Source organism: Ovis canadensis, chromosome 5 (genome assembly GCF_042477335.2).
Source record: "Ovis canadensis isolate MfBH-ARS-UI-01 breed Bighorn chromosome 5, ARS-UI_OviCan_v2, whole genome shotgun sequence".
In the NCBI taxonomy this organism is placed as follows: Eukaryota; Metazoa; Chordata; class Mammalia; order Artiodactyla; family Bovidae; genus Ovis; species Ovis canadensis.
Window position 1 is genome coordinate 101,063,370 of NC_091249.1, and position 17,809 is coordinate 101,081,178.

Here is a 17,809-nt window from a genome sequence, read left to right on the forward strand (position 1 = left end):
ACATATGAAGCTGCCAAAGTATTTTTGTTTCTTTAAATACTTACAAGTAAACCATTTTAGCTGGAAACTTCTTTGTCCTGTAATTAAATAGATTGATATTCGGAATATGACTTATTGAAGTTATTTGCTTGGAGAACCAAGATTTTCCCTATGACCATATAAGGTAAACAAAATGTTTTACAAATGTCTTTCTGAAAGGGGAAAATAATTATTTTTTCTCCACTAAAAACTGTCCTTAAGATACAAAGATACATTTCAAATAATGCTTAAAGTGCATGTATTTTAAAATTAAAGTTTTAGGGCATATATGAGTCGTTGCAACTTTAAGCCAAGTTTCTGACTAAGACTGATTAAAAGAAACCATCCCCATACATTGTGGGGAGGCATAGGTATTTTTCTGACATGAAAGTTGAAGGTTTATCAGAAAGGACAAACATGTAGTTGCATATTGAACTAGGAGTTAAAACTTTTTCTCATAATTAAAATAATTCATCATAGAATTTTAGACTTAAGCCAATAATTTAGGGCAGGGTTAAAATGATAAATTTTAGTTATATAGAAATATTTGGGCTATACCTAACAATGTTTCTCATAGGTTCAGTCACACTTAAATAATTCACTAAAGTCATAAATAAAAAATAATCTGGAAGAAGTTTTTGGGTTGCTTATACTTAGTGTTAATGACAAATATTACTATAATTATAGCCAATTGTACTGCATATAAAAGTTTAATAAATACAGTTCTGAAGTTGACTTAAAAATATATGTTCAGTTTTGCAGTAGTCATCTTTCAAATTGAGCCCTTTCTTTCGAATATAAGATTTAAGAGACTAGATTAAAACAAAAGTTATCAAATGCATGGAGTGCATATTCATTCTTTAAGAGGCTAATGAAGTTATCTAAAATTTTCAGTGACCATGGTTACTCAGGTGCCAAAATCAATATGATGAAGTTGATAAAATATTACATGAAAAGAGCAGTTTGAAATCACAAGAAATACATGAAGTTTTAAAAAAATAAGATGCACTTTACTTTTATGAACCACATTCTACATGTGATAATTTATAATGAAAATCAGATCTGAGTTTTGAGATTTCAAAATATTGTTTCATTAAAGTATAGATAAGATTATGCTTTAAAAACATTATTTTTTTTGGTAGGGTGAATAATTTCTGGTAATTTTTTAAACCACACATATTTTATAATTAAACAGCAATTAAATTAATTTGAAAGAGAATGACACATATAAATTTGTAACATACCTGTGTCATCATTGATCTGAAAATTGTTTTACATATAGTGGTCATTAAAAAATATCAGACCTTGTTATTTTCCCACTACGTGACAATGTGTTAAGCATATAGATTGAAAATTATTTATGGGATCATCAGAGTAAAACAGTTGTCTTACAGTATTAATTTATACTGGTAGGAGCATTTCTCTTAAGCACCACCAGTTCTACCCCCCACAGCCCAGAAAATTGATTTTATGCATAATAATTTATAGCATTCTTGATAAATGTATGCTGCACATCTTTAACGTTCATTAGTCCATGTTGCTTGCAAATATGGAATTTGGTTATTAAAGTGGTTTCATATGTTTACTATGTATAGTCCCTAGCTTTAAGCTCCTGACTTGCTTAAATAAATGTTTTCAATTTGCTATAATACAACAATTTGTAGAGAAATGCTGTGAAGCATAGTTAAAAGAATGAGTCCTTGAAATAGAATCACTTTTTAAAAATATGTCCTAACATGTGGTCTCATTTTTCCATATTTTGCATTAATTAAGATCCTATTCTGAAAAAAATATTTTTGCCTAAACTTTTGAATTCACAAAGTAAAAATACCAAGTATATAAAAGTGCTAATTTTGGAAATTAGTGACGTAAAAACATGCTTTAGTAGTGTATTGTTTATTCTGAAGACTTTCCTCTAAAGAAACTCTTAGTAATGAGAAAATGTTGCCACTTCTATTTGTTAAATATTCTGTGCAATACATGTTTTAAAAATTCATTAAAAATAAAATTAATTTCATATTCTCTCTAATCATATTCCTGTCACATGCATGCATAAAATATTCTAGCCCATGAAACTTTTGAAAAGAGCATGTACCATTTCACATTTTAGTTTGGAGATTTATTGAAAAATAACATTTTATTTAGAATGAATAGATTATGACAGAGTTAGATTAAAAGGCGTCGAAATGATATTTATGTATTTATTTGAATAGTCTAGTATCATATATATAATTAATTCTTCATCTTTCAGATACTGAAGAGAGTAATGAGTGAGAAGAACATTAAAAATATAAAGTATTTTCTTTAAAGAAAAAAAACTTTGTTCTTTCCTCTAAAAAACTGTCAAAGGGTAACAGCCCTACTTTCTACGCCAGGAAAACCCACTGTTGAGTTAGTTGGCTCTGATTCCAATGGTCTCATCAGCTTTCTGAACGTAGGTACCTCAGCAGTGCCTCTTCCAAGATAACAAAATGAACTTTTAGAGATTAAAAAAATACATTTTGGCAATTGAAACTCACCAGCGCCTTTCTGCTTCTCCAGGAAGTTGTACCCGTCAGCACCTGCTGAGGGCTTTGTTGTCCAAACTCTGACAGGTAAAAAAATTCCTGTAGAATAAAGCCAGACCAGCTGGCTTTGAAGAGAAACCCCCCAGTTTGGGCTGCGTTTGTCTCCTCTCCTTTTCTATGAAGACCCAGGCTTTCCCCCCTTGATCGTCAAGCCGTAAGATGCGTGATCCCTGTGCACAAGTGTCTGGCAGGCCGAGGTGCACCTGCTCCTGTCACTCTGGAGTAAATTTAGCTATAAAGGTATCACTGACAACCAGACCTTTGTCAGAGCTGGCAAAAGAACACAGAAGTGCTGCCCTCCCCTCCCCCCCTTCCAAGCCCCTTCGCTGCTCGTTCAAATGGAAAATGTCAAATCGGAAGTCTATCCAAAAATCATTCCTGAAAAAATGAGATTGCTTTCATATGGTAAAAAGTAAGTTTCCTTATTTCACATAGACTTCAAAATTACATTTCCAAGAATAATCTTGGAACAAGACGAGTTTTTGTTCAATTAATTGTGGCTGGAAACTTTTTAATGGAAACCTAGCACACACTTACTTCATTTCGGGTTATTAAATTGCGTGAAGCGTTCAAGTTAGTTGCCATTCTTTGCTGTAGCTCATTTGTTCTTTTCGATCCAAAGAACTATTAGACGGTTAAAACTCATCACATAGGAGGGATTAATCATGCTCCCAAAATTAGAAAACATGTAGTTCTGAGAGACTGAATGTCAAAATTGTATACTCATAGTGCTTAAATGATTGGGACTCGAGGATCCCACTACAATATTTAAAATGGCAGCTAAGGAAACCCTGAAGTGTTTAGGAGCAGGCTAAAGCTAGAGTTCTCTTACTCTTTGATTACGGTAAGGACGTTTATCCTTTATGTGAATTTTTTAGATTCACTTCTTTATTGATGCTTCAAGAACAGTTCTTTTTGAAGGAAAAGAAAGAGTCAGGCCATGTTCATTGATACATCTGACGTCAATATAGTAGTCAAGATATATAAAGCAGCCCAAGGAATAATGTGCTTAGCCATGGCGTTCAGAGTTTCTGCTTTAATAATTATGATTCCTTCAGTGGTGTTAAAAAGAATTGTGCAAAGTACCTGTCCTCCTGTATTATGCTGTTTACAAGGGTTGGGTGTGACGAGAAAAATAAATCTAGGTCAAAATCAAAAGTGCTTTGTAAAATAAACAAAGTTCTTATTTACTTACTATGTATAAACAGCCACTCACCAAGCCTCATTTCTCCACAGGGCACCACTTTCAGATAAAAACATAGACCTGAATGGCATCATCCAGTATCCAAGGAAACCATGTAAGTACCTCTCTCACTGTGTACTTCTCTTATTCAGAGTTTAAAAGCTTAGCTGAGTACTGAATAAGTGAGTGTTTTTATTTAATAATTATATGGGAGGCACTTTTTAGGAGCTTGCTAAAAAGAAACAGGTCCTTGATTGTTATGTGTATCATAACAAAACCATTATGTTTTGATCATATTTCGTAAAATTATGTGTTTAGTCACAACCTCGCCATCAATTCTCATTCTTAGGTACAAAACAGCTACTCAAAGTCCTAATGAATTGAGAGTTTCCAACTTTTCAAAACCCATTGGTGTCTGAGAGACAATATTTCAGAGGCCTTCTGCCAGGAGTAGTTACCTAATTGTAATAAGACTTAAGTTTTAAAAATTAAGAAAAATGACTTGGAAAATTGGTATTTTGTTGGTAAACATTTGTAGCAGTTTATTTGGTTTTAGACTTGCTTGGGAAGTGTGCAAAGGAGCAAAGAGATGTTGAGTATTTAAATGACCCAAAGAATCTTGAAAGCAAGTGTAATTTCCAAAATACAAAAATCTATTTGCAGAATGGTTTGAGAGGTTGGCGTAGCATTTTTATTCTTCCTTTTTGCCCCCAGGCTAAGGCATATTCTGTGGCTAATTTTAAGGTGCTAAGTAATTTTTTAGGAACTATGGAATCTTCTATGGAAATTTAGTTTCACAACAACGTGCTGTTCTAAAGGTTCATTTCTAAAATAATTGGATTATTCTATCAAGTCCTATCTATTTCTTTACCTGGACTTTATTATGTTTTTCATATATTACCTTTCTACTTTTAAAATCAGACTATTTTTAATACTAAGTGATTATTCATTACACTTTACTTTTTGATGAAAATACTTAAAAGTATTTTTCTTAAAAGGAGCTCATGTAATTACAGACCTCCTTTCTTACCATGTGGATCAACTACATGGTTTAACCAGTCTTTTAAACACAGATGTATTACTTCTCTCAAGGTTTTCAGGAGTTGTGTTTAAAAGCAGCTGGTTTAGCCCTGTGATTTGGGAGCTTTTCATATTATTTGTATTTACTTTTGTTACTGTTATATTTCTGTCTTTGCTCTGACACATGGTTCACTGCTAAGCATGAGTAACAGAGATGATCTCACTAACATTTTTCTCCACTAAATTAGACATACCCTTCACCTGGTCGGAAAACCTGGCTAGGCTGTGAGGTTTTTGTTTAATGCTACTTATGAACTTCACTAGTGTGGAGTTGGAGGCCTGAAGTACTGCGCTATCCATCAACTAGGAACACCTTGCCACAAAACACAGGCCAGGCTATCACTGGGTAAACCTTGAAGCAGGGCAAGGTTAGAGCAGATCGTTATAAAGAAAGAAAAATGCAAATTGAAAGGGAAAACTAGCTGATGTTATAATTCCTTATCTAGAGGAAATGGAATTTTTAAAAATTCCATTCTCCGTGTCACAAGAGGAAAAAGAAAATCTACACCACAGTGCTTATGGCACAACTTTAACTTAGTTACATTATAATGTGGATTTTCCAGGAAAATCATTTTAATTTGAGAGGTTTAATTCAACCTCCTATTCCAAAGGAAAAATGACTTAACAGAAATAAATTGGTCTGTGCATATCAGTTCATCAGTAGCGGTCTCTCTAACAAAGACCCTCATTATTCAGTAGAAACTTTCTGTGATGATCGTCGTGTTCTCTATTTGCACTGTCCAGTATGGTAACCAGCAGCCGTATGTGTCTGTTGAGCACTTGAAACATGGCTTGTGCAATGGAGAAGCTGAATTTTAGGTTTTATGTAATTTTAATTACTTTAAATTTAGATAGGCCATATGTGACTAGTGGCTACTGTACTATATTTTGCTTAATCAGAAATTAAAATACCCTCTTGCAAAGAATTTTTAAACCTTTTTAATCCTTTGGTATTCTATCATATAATGTCATTTTTATATTTGCTTTAATATTTGAATTATCATTGTAGTAAGATTTTTATAACTTTTCCAGAGATAAACATTTTTAATAATATTGATGGGAAGACATTATAACATTGTTTTCTAAGCCCAGAGTAGCAGCTTTTAAAATAAGGAAAACACTTTAATGAAAGTTCTAAATGTTATTTAGTTGCTCAGTCCTGTCCGATTCTTTGTGACCCCATGGACTGCAGCACACCAGGCTTCCCTGTCCTTCACTATCTCCCAGAGTTGGCTCAAACTCATGTCCATAGAGTTGGTGATGCCATCCACCATCTCATCCTCTGTCCCCTTCTCCTCCTGTCTTCAGTCTTTCCCAGCATCAGGGTCTTTTCCAGTGGGTCAACACTTCGCATCTGGTGGCCAAAGTATTAGAATTTCAGCTTCAGCCTCAGTCCTTCAGATTAATATTCATGGTTGATTTCCTTTAGGATTGACTGGTTTGGTCTCTTTACTGTCCAAGGAACTCTCAAGAGTCTTCTTCAGCACCACAGTTCAAAAGCATCAATTCTTCAGTGCTCAGCCTTCCTTATGGTCCTTCTTTATATCAATACATGACCCCTAGAAAAACCACAACTTTGACTATATGGACCTTTGTTGGCAAAGTGATGTTTTTGCTTTTTAGTACACTATCTAGACTTGTCATAACTTTCCTTTCAAGGAGCAAGCATCTTTTAATTTCATGGCTGCAGTCACCTTCTGCAGTAATTTTGGAGCCTAAGAAAATAAACTCTGTCACTGTTTCCATTTTTTCCCTATCTATTTGCCATGAAATGATGGAACCGGATGCCCTGATCTTAGTGTTTTGAATGTTGAGTTTTAAATCAGTTTTTTCACTCTCTCTTTCACCATCATCAAGAGGCTCTTTAGTTCTTCTTCTATTTCTGCCATTAGAGTGTTATCTGTATATCTGAGGTTACTGATATTTCTCCTGGCAATCTTGATTTCACCTTGTGATTCTACCAGCCTGGCATTTTGCATGATGTACTCTGCATATAAGTTAAATAAGCAGGGTGACCATATATAGCCTTAATGTACTCCTTTTCCAATTGTGAACCAGTCTGTGGTTCCATGTCTGGTTCTGACTGTTGCTTTTTGACCTGCATGCAGGTTTCTCAGGAGGCAGGTAAGATGGTGTGGTATTCCCACCTCTTTAAGAATTTTCCAGTTTTTGTGATCCACACAGCCAAAGGCTTTGGCATAGTCAATAGAGCAGAAGTAGATGTTTTCCTGGAACGCTCTTGCTTTTTCAGTGATCCAAGCAATTTGATCTCTGGATCCTCTGCCTTTTCTAAATCCAGCTTGTACATCTGAAAGTTCTTGGATCATGTATTACTGAAGCTAGTAGCATGGAGGATTTTGAACATTACCTTGCTAGCATGTGAAATTATATGCACAATTGTATGGTAGTTTGAACATTCTTTGGCATTGCCCTTCTTTGGGATTGGAATGAAAACTGACCTTTTCCAGTCCTGTGGTCACTGCTGAGTTTCCAAATTTGCTGTCATATCGAATGCGGCACTTTAACAGCATCACCTTTTAGGATTTGAAATAGCACAGCTGGAATTCCATCACCTCTACTATCTTTGCTGGTAGTAATGCTTCCTAAGGCCCACTTGACTTCACACCCCAGGATGTCTGGCTCTAGGTGAGTGACCACACCATCGTGATTATCCGGATGACTAAGACCTTTCTTGAGTAGTTCTTCCGTGCATTCTTGCCGTTCTCTTCTTAATCTCTTCTGCTTCTGTGATCCCTGTTGTTTCTGTCCTTTATTGTGCCCATCTTTGCATGAAATGTTTCCGTGCTTTCTCTAATTTTCTTAAAGAATCTCTAGTCTTTCCCATTGTGTTGTTTTCCTCAATTTCTCAGCATTGTTTACTTAAGAAGGCCTTCTTGTCTCTCCTTGCTTTTGTTTGGAGCTCTGCATTCAGTCGGGTATATCTTTCCCTTTCTCCCTTTGCTTTGAAGAATTCACTTACAATTTCTGCAATACATCCTTGCATGTACTTCCCAAAGTGTAGCCAACCTACACAATCCTCACTGGTCTTGATCCCACAAAGTTGATTTTGCTTCCAAAGCACGCATCAGGTTTTAAATCCACTTGCAGGGCCTTTTCAGACATTTAGTGAAAATGAACATCCAGATGCATGATGATATTTTAAAAATAGTACTTGTACAGTGGTATTATAGATAGAATGATTACCTAAAATACTAAGAATTTAAACTTACATTGATTTTTTAAAAAAATCAGTAAACCAACTCATTTCTTGCATATATGTAGCATATTGGTTATTTGTAGGCTATTGACTGTGAGGAATTGTTTTAAAACAGAAGATATAGCCCTCATCCTCTTAGGAGTTCCATTTATTGGAGCTGAACGTATCCTTTTGGAGGGTGGGATTCAGATAAGGTAAAAGAGAGGAGATTTCTTTTGGCAGAAAACCTTGGACAAGCTACTCAAAGTATTCGTCCTACTGTCAAAAAAGAAAAAAAAAAAAGGAATGAAAGAAAAAGTTTCTAGATAATACATACTCTCCTGTAACAAATTGTTTGACTTGAGAAAAGAATCTTGGACATCTCCAAAGATTCCTTTCCTCTCACCTCAGAACCCAGAAACTGCAAAGCGTGAGCAGCAAGTGGAGTTGTTAAGCAAACAGTAAACACGGGAATGGCCAAACTGAATGGAATGAGCTGTGCTGCAGGGATGCTGTGGGGAGGATGGCAGTCACATGCTTTAGCAGACTTCTCATAACACCTCCCGTTATTAAAAGAACGGGAAGAAGTAACAACCACATGCATAGACCCAGTTTTCTGGTCTCCTTTGATGTCTTTTGGTGTCTTAGATTAGGTAGTCAACCAGTTGTATGCTGTTAGGTCTTCAGAGAGAAGGTTTATCCTTGCTTAAAAGCCAGTGTTCTGTCTGTGTAGAGATGACGTGGTCCTCCATGAGGAGGTCCGACATAAGTCTTCAGTCTCCTTATAAAATGTCATCTCTGATATCTCTGTGTCTGAGAAATTGTTTTCATTTGCACTGTGACCTCTGAGCCCTTAGTTACCACCTCAACTGTGTACTTTTTTGGTATGTTTTCAAGTTTATTTACCTAATTTCTTATATGAAGGTTCCAAATGTATTTAAAAGTAGAGAGAAGGGTATAAACTTGTGTACAGTTACACCTACCTTCAAGAACTATTGTCTCATAGCCATCTTTGTTTCCTCATATCCCTATTACCACCTCTCATCCCATCCCAAATTATTTTGAAGCCAATGCCAGACATGACATCATCTCATCCTTTAATTTTTCAGTAGCTAGCTTGAAAAGATTAGAACTTTTTTTGTAAACAGAGAAAATGAACCACATCTAAAAACTAAACCACACAGAAAAAGTCAATATTTCTTATTGTTATCAAGTAGGTACAATCAATATTCAGATTTTCTCAGTGGTCTCAAGAATTTTTATAATTACTTTTTACTGTTTGAAACAGAATACATATAAGATCCATGTATTGCAATTGGTTGATATTTCTCTTCTCTTTTAATGTGTAGGTCTCCCACCTCTATTTATTTTTCCTTATTTGTTGAGAAAACTGAATAGTGCTTGTAGAGCCTTCCATAGTTAGTATTTGCTGATGCATTCCTTTGGAGTTGTTTATAAGATCCTCTGTCCCATGTCTTTCCTCTTAGTTGGTAATTAAAACTAGGACCTTGACCAGGTTCATTTGGAGAAGGCTGAGCAAAAGCTATTGGTTCTCTCTCTGTATGAGATGTTAGCAGGTATTGATCATCGCTCAGATCCATTTATTCCTCAGAGCTAAGGAATAACCAGCCGTGGGTAGCTTCCTCACACATTTGCTCAGATCAGCACTCTGCTGAACTCGCGAGTGGGACTCTGCAGGTTTTAGGAGCGTTCTCTGTGCAGCAGCTCTTTGCCGCGTGCTCTGGCCTGGGAACTGTAGCCACCTTGTTCTTCAGTGCCTTCAGCTGTTTCCTCAATTTGGGGGTTTGTGTCCCTTGAATTACCATTTCTCTGCCACTTCTAAGAAACCCTCAAGACACTAAGCAGGGAAATTATGAGATTCACCTCCTTGGCTTCCCATCTCTCAGAGATCACTGTTCTTCATTCTCTGATGTCCAGTGTCTTAAAAATCATTGTTTCATATATGTTTTCAGTTTGATGGTCGTTGTTGTTTTAGGAAGGAGGGTCCATCCAGCCCTTCTTAGTCCATCTTGGCTGGATAGGAAGTCTCTGCAATTGTTTCTTTAAATTGTTTGTCTAAAAAAGTTTAACCATAGCTTATTAATTCCAGGGCTTCTCTTGTGGCTCAACTGGTAAAGAATCTGCCTGCAATGCAGGAGACCTGGTTTTGATCCCTAGGTTGGGAAGATCCCCTGGAGAAGGGAAAGGCTACCCACTCCAGTATTCTGTCCTAGAGAATTCTGTGAACTGTGTAGTCCATGGGGTCGCAAAGAGTCAGACACGACTGAGCGACTTTCATTATTAATTCAAACACCATCTTAACATGAAGCTCAATATTTAAAGCAAAGTGAAAAATGTTGGAATTGAAGTGCGCCTGTGTGTGTACTTTGGAACACTGCTGAAGTCTTTAAACTGCCAGTGCAACCTCCAGGATCTCTTGCTGACATTTTCCCTCCCAATTAATTATGCTTTTTTCCATAAGATGAGCCTTGTTTTATTTCCTGCCATTTAGAAGCAATTTTGTAGTTCTTTTATTCATTCCTTCAGCAAATATTTTGAGTGCCTACTATGTATTATATAAAGTGTGGGAGATCCAGTGAGGAATACAATTCAACCTATCCCCTTAACAATCTTGCCATTTATTTTCACACTAAAGCTTATACCTGGATATTCATAACAGCTTTATTAGTTAATAGCCCCAAACTGGAAATACCTAAATATCCAAATAGATGAATGGTTATATGGACAGTGATCTATCCATAGTGTGAAATACTACTTAGCAATAATGAGTGATGCTGTACTGTTAAGGGCAACAACTTGGATGAACCTCAAGGAACTTGTGTTGAATGGAGAGTTTATCTTAACAGATAATTATTGCTTGTTTGCATTAATATATCAGTTCATAAAAACATAATTGTAGAGATGGAGGACAGATTAGTGGTTGCCAGGGGTGAGAGGGCAGAGGAGGGAGTAGGTGTGGAAGTGAAAGGGCAGTGCTGGGAATCTGTGGTAATTGCAATGTAGTGTCTTGATTATGGTAGTGGTTACTCAAAGCTACACGTGTGGTAAAGTTACATACAGCTACACACGCATGCACACATACACACAAATAAATTTCTGTATAACTGGTGAAATCTGAATACGCTTTGTGGATTATAGCAATGTTAACTACCTGGTTCTGCTATTGTAGTTGGGCTTCCCTGGTGTGGGTCAGATGGTAAAAAATCTGCCTGCAATGTGGGAGACCCGGGTTTGATCATTGAGTAGGGAAGGATCCCCTGGATAAAGGAATGGCAACCCACTTCAGTATTCTTGCCCAGAAAATTCCATGGACAGAGGAGCCTGGTGGGCTACAGTTCATAGGGTCGCAGCTGTTGTAGTTATGCAAGATTTTAACCCCTGGGGACAGGGGCTGGGGAAGGGACAGTTCTTTGCACCTTGTTGTGAATTTTTCAGTCAGTTCAGTCGCTCAGTCATGTCCGACTCTTTGCAACCCCCTGTATCGCAGCACACCAGGCCTCCCTGTCCATCACCAACTCCTGGAGTTTACTCAGACTCATGTCCATCGAGTTGGTGATGCCATCCAGCCATCTATCTGAATTTTTAGTTATTGCAAAATCATATGATTTTTCTTAAAAGGGCTTCCCTCATAGCTCAGTTGGTAAAGAATCTGCCTGCAATGCAGGAGGCCCTGATTCGATTCCTGGGTCGGGAAGATCCGCTGGGGAAGGGATAGGCTACCCACTCCAGTATTCTTGGGCTTCCCTTGAGGCTCAGCTGGTAAAGAATCTGCCTGCAATGCAGAGGCCTGGGTTCAATCCGTGGGTTGGAAAGATCCCCTGGAGAAGGGAAAGGCTACCCACTCCAGTATTCTGGCCTGGAGAATTCCATGGACCGTATAGTCCATGGGGTTGCAAAGAGTCGGACATGACTGAGCAACTTTCACTTTCACTTTCCTTAAAAATCTTACAACTTCGTGGAAGATACAAGGAATGAAATATCTAGTTACAATACATCGTAATAATACTCAGTTAATGGGAAGTGCTATGGGGTTTGTGTTTGGAGGAATACCTTATTCTCAAGTCCAGAGGCAATGTTTCTACTGCTCCCTCGTCTCCTGCAACTTCCCAGTCAGGCCCTACTTCTAACTGTGTGCGTGCTCAGTCACAGCCATGTCTGACTCTTTGCTGCCCCGTGGACTGTGTACTGCCAGGCTCCTCTCTTCATGGAGTTTTCCAGGCAAGAATACTGGAGTGGGTTGCCACTTTCCACTCCAGGGGATCTTCCTGACTCGGATTGAGCCCACATCTCGTGTGTCTCCTGCACTGGCAGGTGGATTCTTTACCATTGTGCCATCAGGGAAGTCATTTCTAACTGAGGGACATGTGTAAGTGCTAAGGGACTTGCAGGCGGCTTGTGAGTAACCTTCCTCCACCCTCACCACACAGAGTGATGTGCCGTACTCGTTAAGACCTCAGCAAAATATCTTCACCATACAAGGCAAACATTTTATAAGATTGAGCGTGTATAAAGTAACAGGAATCTCATGTTCTCACGGCATGTTCAAATGGAAGTTCAAAACCTATTCCAGATTTAAATATCAATGAGTTTTGGATTACGCACAGCTTTGGCTCAGATATCTGAGACCCTGTTCTGCCATCAACCCCCATCAGCTAAAGCTTGAGTCTGACCTGTTTAGAAATAGCTTTTGTGTTTGATGATGAACACAGAGCTGCAGTGGGTTTTGTACATAAGTTGTTACTTGTTACTATAGTGTATTTTAAATCAGTGACAGATTGTCACATATTTTGCGTTTTCAAAAGTTATAAATGTTTTTACCCCTTGAAACTAAGTAGAATGTATATGTTATTTCTGATACGTTGGGGGGTATATTTTGGGTTTACTCCTATTTAATAGGAAGCACTAGAAAAGCCACTCAGTGTCAGTTTATACTCTTGTCACATTGTGACAACTCAGTTGTCTTAGAATTTTTGCCAGGATATGCCTGTATCTCACAGATCCATGACGAGGTGGGCTTACAATGTATGAGCTAGAAATATTATGGTATTATTTGTTGCTGTTACTGTACCAGAAACTCACCCCTTTTCTCTCAGTGTGAGAAAGACCTCCCTGGAAGTGCTCTTGGACTAAGGAAGGTGTCTGAGTCTGTGCCTGTGTGTGTTACAGGAATATTCACTGGGTAGCAAACATCCGTAGACTTTTTAATCCAATCTGAGTTTCCCTGAAATAGGGTCTCAAGGTGTATAGATAGGTAGCTTTGTCTATGAACATAGCAGCCAATATGAAATTGCCTACATCTACTTTGTGAAACTCACACTTAGTTCTGTATTTTGAACTCATTCTTCTTTTTTTTAAAAAAAAGAATTGATGAAGCAGTGGGGTTTTGATCCATCTTTTTTTCCAATTTTCCTAAGATAGAAATAACACATTTTTGAGTTAACAGGTCATTTATTATTGATCAGATCCTGAGATTTTTTTTTTTAATTTTTTTTGTGGTAGCCAATTGTGTACTACTTTTTGGCATTTAATTAATTTTGATTTTCTGAAATAAAAACCTGTTATTTGTGTGCTAAATCCTTTAAAACCGTTTAAGAAAACAGACAAGACTACGTCAATAGTACAGCTGAATATTTCTTTCCTGTTTTCCGGTAATCTGTGCCAACTGGATGGTCCTGATTTTTATATAACCATGATCTTTTCTGTATCCTACCCTATCTCTGTATATCTTAGAAAATTATTACTAATTCTTATTTATTTCTTTAAAATGTACTTATAAGGACTCTTATGGTTGTATAACATTCCACATGTTACCTGCTTTTCCTGCAACCTTAAGATTCTACCATGTTAGTCTGGTTCTATAATACTATTAAATAATATTATAAGCATTTTTCTTGGAGAGGAATAGGGATTAACAGGAAGCAGTGGCTTTTTCATAGATTTGGGAAGCTCTGAAATGTTTTTTTCTAGGCAGCTTAAATATCCTTGAAACATTAATTTTGGAATAAGAGTTGCATAAGCACCAGTGTAATTCCTCCACTTTATAAAGAGAGGCACCGCTACCATCTGCCTTCCTTGCCCTGCGCGTGCCTGAACAAAATTGAGCTGAATGTACTGGCTCCCACCTGTACCCAAGCCCGTCAGTGCCTGGACCAAACCCAACGACAATAGGAAGCATATTTAGAGCCTTTGACTATTTCTCCCTCAGTGGGTACATCTGGTGCCCAACAACAGCTGCTAGTCTCACTGCTCATTCCCAGCTCAAATCTTTGTAGTCCGGTGGATCCTGGAGGCCCTGACTCTGAACCTAGCCCTAAGGGGCCCACCTGGCTTCCTGGTTACAGAAATTATCCCCTTTTCTTTCTTTCCAGGTCTAGGTCTCTGCTAGTTCTTCTTGGATATTTGGATGCTGTCTCTTCACTTCCCACTGTAGTGTCTTACAGAATATGATCAGATCTGAAATGACCACTCCTCACCTGATTTCTAGGTATCCAGGTAGTGGCTCCTTTCTCTGCCTGATTTGATACCAAGTTACTGGACTGTAGTCCATAGGGGTCTCAAAGGGTCAGATACGACCAAAGTGACTTAGCACGCAGCACGCGAGCACCCACAGCTGCAGATGACTTCAGCACTTGCTGTACCCTTTGAATATTATGCCTGTCTATCTCACTGACCCTTGGGGGGCAGCCTTGGATGAGGCCAGTGCTGCATTTATGATCCCAAATGTGAGAACTGGCCTGGTATTGCCAAACATCTATTCTGCCTCACACCTGTAACTGGGAGAAGGACCACCGGCATCATGTGTCTCTGGAGAGTGGCCTCTCACTGATAATACCGTAGTCAGAGGCTCACTCGCTTTCTTTCCTTTTTTTCCCCGTGTTTATTTATTTATTTTATTTGGCTGCATCGGGTCTTAGTTGTGGCACATGGGATCTTCCTCTGCAGTGCACAGACTCTAATTGTGGTGCAGGTTTAGTTTGAGATCTTAGTTCCCCGACCAAGGATTGAACCCTCGTCCCCTGCATTGCAAGGAAGACTCTTAACTTACTGGACCACCAGAGATGTCCCTCACTCACTTTCTTGGCTATTTAACTCTTCCTAGTTCCAGAAGCTTTTTCATAACTTAACAATAAGATGATTACCATAAAGAATGGAACTAAGGCAAGTAAGATATAAGTGGTAGGATTAAACTGAACCAGAAAATCTAGTCCCTGCTGCAAAATAGCCTGGAGTTGAGTAACTTGACTTTTTAGACTTAAGCTTTCTGCCAGTCAGATAAAAAGGGAGGCGTAAAATTGATACATTTTGGGGAAGAATGCATTTTCATTATATAAAATTTTTGTATCTGATTATCATATTAAAATGCTGGTGCATGCTGCTGAATTTTAATCCTTCCTTTCTAGCATGATATACTTAAAAAAATCATTCTTCTTCAGAATGCCTTTAGATGAGCACTGTTCAGTAACTTTCTAGTATCCACAGTATAAAGTGCAGAGATACATGTGAAAAGAATGATATACATATGCTGCTCAATATATTAAAAAATATTGTTATCTCAACAGATAATAACTATAAAGTTTTCAGTAGATTTTCTTTTGTAAGTAAGTCTTTCAAGTCCAGTATATACTTTACACTTACAGCATTAACTCGGTTTGGGCTGGTCATAGTCAAGTACTCACTAGCCACTTGTGGGTTGGTGGGGTAATGGTAGAAGGGGCTAGTCTTTGTTGTAATATCCTTGTGATAATTTCAGTCTTGGGATTTGCCAAGTTTCATCAGGAACCTTGTGAGGCAAATTCTTCAGTGTTCCTTGTACTGAGTGATCATTAATCTGGAAGTTATTCTTTTATGTGGCCAAAACAAATTGATAAGAAGAACAAATAAAGTCAGTCATTATTCAAGAAAGTGAATAACATGCTTTGAATACTTACGGACCCTTACTTTCAATCCCTCATCACTAGTGAATGTGCTAATTTATGTTATCTGGAAGATTCTCTTGATCGATTTGTATGCCACCTGTTTCCTTAAGACTTCCATGATTTCAAGAGCTTTCTCTTCTAGCGTTCCAGCAGGGATTAGTCGGTATTTTTTCAATGATATTCATGGCCTTTTGCTTGGCATACAGTTTCTGGTTAATTTCTTTGTTAGCCCCTGGTGGAGAACTGAGACTTGTTGACTATCCTCCTCTCCTTCCATTTGCGGCGTGGAGTAAAGTGTGCTCAGTAATTCTTTTTTTTTTTTTTTACTTACTTGTTTGCATTACTATTTTATTTTATTTTTTTCTTTCCTGTTTTTGTTTTTTTTTAATTTTTTTATTTTTTTTTCATTTTTTAAATTTTAATATCTTTAATTCTTACATGCGTTCCCAAACATGAACCCCCCTCCCACCTCCCTCCCCATAACATCTCTCTGGGTCATCCCCATGCACCAGCCCCAAGCATGCTGCATCCTGCATCAGACATAGACTGGCAATTCAATTCTTACATAATAGTATACATGTTAGAATGTCATTCTCCCAAATCATCCCACCCTCTTGTTGAATGAGTGCACATGTGTCTTCTCCTCTGGCTTATGGTCTGGAAATCAGGGACATGCTTTTGCCTCCTCTGTGTATTTGTAGCATAGTGTGGGGAATGTACTTGATGCTTGATGAATTCTTGCTGACTGGACCCAGGACTCATCATTGGCCTTCCTAGTGTTGGTCCAAAACTGTATCCTCGAACTGTTAAATTACATTCCCTGAAAAGAAAATCATTGTTTTCATTTGGAGGAAGAAATACAAACACACATCACCAGCTTTCCTTGCTGATTCATAACTGACTCTATGAAAAAGGAAAGAATTAATGGAGACACTAACTTTAGTTGAATGCCAGTGAAGTATAATATATAGTTTTTGCCAGAAGGAAAAGTAGGGCTCTTCTTAAAATTTATTTTTAATTTGAGTAGAACTCTCATTGTAGGTGCTAAGCATTATGATGAAAAAAATCTAGTCTGTGCATATTTGAGTCATTCATTCTTTCATCTGTTAGACACTGAACACCTGTTATAATTAAGAAATTATGTTAGGCACAGGGGATAAAAACCAAAACATTCTGACCCTCAGGTTGCTCCCATTTTAGTCGGCAAACCAGAACACTCCAAAGATCTTTTTAAACCATTTTAAAATGTAGAGCAAGCTAGCTACTAATGGGAAAAAGATTCAGTAAATCTAATTTTCACTCTGTTTTTCCTTCAGTGGTATTGGCTAATAAGTATTTTTAGAATAAATGTGTATATAGTGGTTTGTTTTTTAAGACGTTACATTATTTGGCATTTATTATATTTTATTTATTTCTTTGATTGATTAATTGCACCTTAGCATTCTAGAACAGATTTTACAGATTTTGACATATGATTAAATAGCATAAAGCATAACTAATGTGGTTTTTAGTTGCATGCTATGTATTAAAGCATAAAATTTAAACACACACTTCATCGGGAATTTTTGCAGTTACAGTGAATTGGAAAGATTTAGATACTGGAACTCTCCCCCACTGCTCCATGCCTTAAGGGAGGGGCAAGAATTTTATAATTAAGATTATTATAGAAGAGTATCCTGACATAACTGATTGACTTTAGTGATGTGCCTTGAAAGTTCAAATTCAAGGTGTGCACTTATTTCAGTCAGCTGATTCTGAATGTTTAAATAAGAAATACTATTTCTGGGTATTCTGAATAACTCGTTGTACATTTATTCCTAATAGTGAG

The 17,809-nt window shown here is 37.4% G+C and overlaps 1 protein-coding gene across 13 annotated transcripts in view; it reads right to left on the reverse strand.

Annotated features, from left to right (window-relative positions):
• Positions 1-2,767, reverse strand: part of MEF2C (myocyte enhancer factor 2C) — a 178,280-nt gene extending 175,513 nt beyond the window's left edge. For 10 of the 13 annotated variants that reach the window (XM_069590092.1, XM_069590088.1, XM_069590084.1 and 7 more), the window contains exon 1: positions 2,538-2,741. The gene's annotated coding sequence lies outside the window, so the exon portion shown is untranslated. Of the gene's footprint in view, positions 1-2,537 lie in introns of all 13 variants that reach the window. The other 3 variants (XM_069590080.1, XM_069590071.1, XM_069590079.1) reach the window with 2 other exon arrangements.
• Positions 2,768-17,809: the final 15,042 nt, after the last annotated feature.